Raw genomic sequence first — 5,771 nt, 5'->3', positions numbered from 1 at the left:
TCATCTCTTCAGCAGCAAATTCTGAACCATTGAACCAATAATAAACAGATGTCTGCTGCTTGTTTGTATTTCCCCTAGAAAAAAAATAATTTTCTCAGATTACAATTTCTTTGTTTTCTTTCTTTTCTTCAAATTAATTAACATTTAGGATGTACTAACATAGTACACATTAACATAGAGTGTTATAACTGTTATGAACTATGCTGCATGCTGCAGCAGAGAACAAGGACATTTAGAGTACCTATTTCTCCCTGACCATTGTGACCACATCAGTTCTCCTGTAAGACTAATCAGAGATAACTGAACAGTGCTAAAATCTTCTATGAGGTCTTCTAGCCCAGAGTCTTCAGATCAAATGCTGTAGTTGTCATCCTTCCTTTACTGAGCGTTTTTCTTTCTCTTGCTTTTAAAGAAGTATTGCAAGACAGAAACTTCAGCTCAGTACTGTCACAAATGGTCAGGCAAGGGTTTTGTCCAGCATTAGTCTGGGCAGTCCACTGACCTGTGTGGACTCCAGCCTTCATCTTTAGTTGGGTACAGATATATAGTTAAATATATATACATACACATTTATTTCTGTATTCTCCACTGCTTTCTATAGTCTTTCTTGGGTGGTTGGAGATTTCTTATAGCAAAGTTATTTAGGACTAGCTGATAAAATTCACAGCTCAATTTGTTGCCATAAACCATTGTGCTTGCAAAGGGCCAAGGGGTTGCCAGGGTACCACTATCAACAGTATCTGCATAGGCTTAATCTGGAAGCCAGCAGTAACATAAGCTACTGACCTATTTGTTGGGGTTCCTATGACCCTGTTAGAGGGCAAAAGTTCTGCTACACCTGGCCATATCTCTCAGCCAGGACCATTCCTGTTGCATGAAGCCCTTTACCTGCGCACTTGCACTGGAAACAGCTGCCTTTGTACTGGAAGGGAATCAAGAGAATTTGAAGCAGGTGAAAACAAGGGAGGATGGGGATGTATTTTGTCCCTAATTCCTTCCTTCCCCTGTATAAGTTCACAGAATAATTTATATTTACAGTACCACTACAAGTTATCTGGCCCAGCCCCTCTCTCAGAGCACTGCCAGCTTTAAAGTTACAGCAGGTTACTCATGGCTCTTTTCCAGGCAAGTTTTGAGTATCTCCAAGGATGCAGATTACACAAGCTCATAGTGAAGAATATCTTCCTTATAAGTAACTGGAATTTCCTTTGATGTGCCTTTTCCTTGACTCTGCCAAGCAATACCTTTACTCCAAACATAGACTCACAAGCCCCAAATAAAGGGATCAAAAAAGGATCGGGATCAAAATGGGAGACATAATATGGTTACATATGTGGAACTATGTGACAGTCAGTGCTGAGTAGTTCATTACAGTACATTGATACAAGACAATTTGCATAGATTCAAAACAGAGCTGCTAATGATCTTCATTTGCAATATTATATGTATTTTGGACAGTGTCAGCTCAGTTATCAAATACTCATTCTCTGTGGTACCTTAGATCCTAAATACTTAGTCATTTTGGATACAGTTTATCAACAGGAAATATTTTACATGCATTTTAATCACTTTCAGAGAAATACAGGAAGGTCTGGGTTTCACTTAAGCTAAGCTAAGCTAAGTATTGGTCTTTGAGATTTAAAGTAGGATGAAGTTTTCTAAGATAATATATGTAAACCATGACACCTAAAGAGGTAGATTGTATATGTATGTTTATTCATATACATTTCAGATATATTTAAATGTATATATTTCTATATATGTATATCAATTACCATTATTATAGTTCTGAATTAACTCACAAAGCCTTTAAAGCCTATGAAGTAGAACTGTTTTTCTTAGTTTCATTTGACAGACAGAATTGTGAGACAGATATGTGAGAATGCAAGAAAGCACTTCTTTACTGTAAGGATGGTCGAACACTGGCACAGGTTCCCCAGGGATGTTGTGAAGTATCCATCTGTAAAGACACTCACAACCTGACTGGACACAGTCTTGAGCGACCTGGTCTAAGTGACCCTGTTTGAGCAGGGGGTTTGGACTAGATGTTCTTGTGAGCTCCCTTCCAACCTAAATGATTGTGCAATTCTGTGATTCTGCTTCTCACTAGTGTTTTCAAGGTCAGAGATGGTACCTCACCAATACTAGTCAGAAAAATTGGCTGGGGTTTCTTCCTAAGAGTTCCCCAGTGTCACCTGCTACAAAGACAAATGAAATTCATGTGGCTCAGGCTCAGTTTAGGCTGCCTATCCAAGAACTGGAGGCATTCTGGTTTGAAGTCATGCCATCTTAATTTATAAGTGACTTATAGAGGTGCTTCAGAGTCAGTAGTATATAAAAGGTACTTTCAGGCCTTCATACATGTCCTGGTTTCGGCTGGGATGGAGTTAATTTTCTTAGCAGCTAGTGCAGTGCTGTGTTTTGGCTTTCCAATTCTCCTCCCCATCCCTGTGGGTGAGGGGGGAATGAGCAAGCGGCTGCATGGTACTTAGTTACCAGCTGGGGTTAAACCATGGCATACATCAATAAGTTTCATTGCTGGCATTAGAATAAAATTAATTACGCTGATTTATTTCCACATATGGGAAGCCTACAGTGACGATCTCATATGCATGTATCTCTGTGGTAGATACCTATCTCTGATCAGACAAATCCCATCAACGAACGTGCTTGACTTCATGGAGATTCCATGATGCTACAGCCTAAATAAAGACAAGTATAGCCCTAGTGACTAGTTCTTGAAATTGTTGTACTCAATGTCTTAAGAGCAAACCGTCATATGGTCTGTTAGCCCATGGAAAGCTGTTCCTCTTGAGTCAGCAGCGGGGAAGATATAGGTGCTGAAGAAGTTCTACAGAAAAGAATGGTAAGAAAAGATGAAAAGGTGGTAACCAGACAAATGTCCCAGTGCTCTGTCCCATTGCCCTGTCTGTTTTCCCAGGAAGACTCTGCTATATATTCATCTAAAATTTGCCCTTCAGTTGGCCTCTGACATTTGAATCTAAGTCCAAATATGTAAAAAACATGCAAAGAATATGTTTTTCACACAGTGGGAAAGAAGAGGTAGATGTAATGGAGGAATCCTCCAACAAAGGAACAGGCAAAGCCTCACATACTTTACTTTTTGGTCAGTGAACAAGCATGAATGTACGCTTCAGACAAACAGCTCAGGGATGCTATCTTCTGCTCTGCAGCAGGGGTTGTGAGATAATTCACAGAGTACTTTGGTGAGTGGGCTGGGCAAGGTGAGCACCTGAGAGTATTCTAGAGCTGTCATGGTATGAGGGACAGATAAGGTGTTATGGTGAAAGTGTCACCTGGACAGAAGATTATTGTAGTAGAAAGGTATGGGGTACACAGGAGACAATCCAATGGAAAATAAACTCATTAGTTCCATTATTGACGGAACAATATGTTCTCTTTTATGTGTGTATGTTTGGAGTGGAGACTCTTTGATTTTACTAAAAGTATGTTCTACTAGAGCAGAAAGTTGTTCCCACAGTGAATTAGTGAAGCACTTTACAAATACGCTTGCCCCATGGGCCCACCAAAAGCATTGAGTTCACTCCAAGAGGTCAAAAATACCAGCAGTGCAATAAAATTTGCTGTACAAGGAGGAATAGTGTGTGTATTGATTTGTGCACTACGTGCCAATACCATTGTGATCAGTAAAAACAGCAGACACCTCTTTAGCAACAGGCAAATGCCTTCCATTTGCTAAACGTGAATAACCAATACCACTTTACCCCTGTGACCTGTGGTATAATCCCTCTGGCCAGCCAACCTAGTGGTGAGGTCGGTCCTCTAAACAGTGCACTGCTTAAAGAGAAATGAGCTGCAGGGACTATTGCAGCAAAAACAAACCACGGGAATCATCTGCTCCTCCTTCATAAGACAGACTTTTCTCAGTCCCGGCAAAGACTTTCTCTGCAGCCGCTCTTTCTTACTTTTCCAGAGGTGAATGACTGTGGTGAGAGAAACTGACTGATTTTCCCTTTTTCAGGGTGAAAGAGGATATATCTAAAAACATTTAATGAAATAAAGACATTTTTACCATCCTGATGAACAGAAGGGAGGATATTGTTTCCATCTGGCTCTACGTGTCAACTATGTAGGTGTTTACAAAGAAGTGTCTGAATTATTCTAGGGTATTTCTCATCTGACCTAAGCTAGATATCTACTTTAGGATGAAATGAATCTCACGCTGGAAGTGTCTTTTTTCTTTCTTTCCGTTGGCTTTAGGAAGAACTTTTCAGGTGCAGGTATCTGTGGTTGGTTAGATGAATCCTGTCCAAGTTCTTTTGCCAAACTGAACTTGCTGTCTGTCTGTCCGACTGTCGCTCACCTTCTATATCAGCTATTAACAGATATTAAAAAATAAATAACATTTGGGGAAGTACTCATCATTATTCACATACATCAGTGCCATTTTAGTATTTTCAGTTATTCTTTGCTGTGGTAGCTCCTAATAACTTTTTCCCATGTAGTTAGGTTAAATACTGTAGAAACAGAAATTAAACTTCAAACATGAGTTTTCTTTACGGTAGCATTGGAGTATTATTAAGGGGGAAAACAGCAAGTATTAAACAGATTTGCTGATCTGACAGTCATATTAAAGGTGAAATATATTGTGCACATACCTTTAATCAGAAAACTAAACATTTTAAGAGTTCATTTGTTCTAAGGTTCCAGATAACAGAATGACTAATTACACAGATAAGTAGGATCTGTTCTTTCACATATCATACTTGCACCAGAAAACAGGACCATAGCAATAAGATCTGTTGTAAAATAGCCGTGCTGAGATGAAAGAATTTCCAAAATCTGGAACAAAATCAATAGGCGAAATCAATGCATTATGTTATAAACAGTAATTTGACTTCATAATTGTTCCTTACTCATATTCAGTAGAATAGCATTGTATTTTCAGTTCTACTGCTAGGGAAAAATCTTGATATAAGAGATAAATTCTTATGTATATTTGGCAATGGAAAATGTGGACTGCAGGGACAACTGAAATACCTCTTCTAAACCAGTGCAAGAAATCAATAGAAAAGAAAATCATTGTCTGATAGGTGTGACTGCAATGGCATAAATTATTTTAATGTCATGGATATCTCTCTTACTCCTTTGCATTTTCAAGGCTGCATTGGATAAAAATAACATTTTTACTGCTTTGCACCAAAGGTCTGAAGTTCCTACACTAATTCAAACAATGACAAATCAGGTACAAAGTAGGCTTAGATGAATAATTCATTACAAAACAATGTATATAATGAATTTAACTTTTTTATTTGTTTGTTTAACCAAGGTTCTCAAACATATCACAAGTATTTGTCAGTTGATCCAATTTTGAATTTATTTACTACTACTAAAACAGCAATGCAGGTTTTCAGGGGTGATTGGTGAATGAGGAATATGTCATTTCTGTACTCTAAGCAAATAACTCCATTTTAAAGACTAGTTTTTACAATAAGAAGTGAAAACGGAACAGGAGTTTTCTTTGCAAAACTGTATGAGAACAAATTTCTGAAATGAATGTTTATGAAAGATTTATTTTAAAATTTCCTAAAAGGTGTTAGGCATGTGAGTTTAACTTTCACCGTCCTCTAGCATTCATGAGAGATCAACTTAATCATTCAAACAAACCAGAAAAGACAAATATGACAATCTAAATGTCTTCTGAATTTAGAGTATGTATTTCAGAATATTATTTATGAAATTTATGTAGTGGGTATGGTATTTATGCAGTATATGATGCAAAAGTAACA

This window comes from Falco peregrinus, chromosome 4, assembly GCF_023634155.1.
Source record: "Falco peregrinus isolate bFalPer1 chromosome 4, bFalPer1.pri, whole genome shotgun sequence".
Classification (NCBI taxonomy): domain Eukaryota; kingdom Metazoa; phylum Chordata; class Aves; order Falconiformes; family Falconidae; genus Falco; species Falco peregrinus.
Note: the sequence above shows the minus strand (reverse complement) of the source record.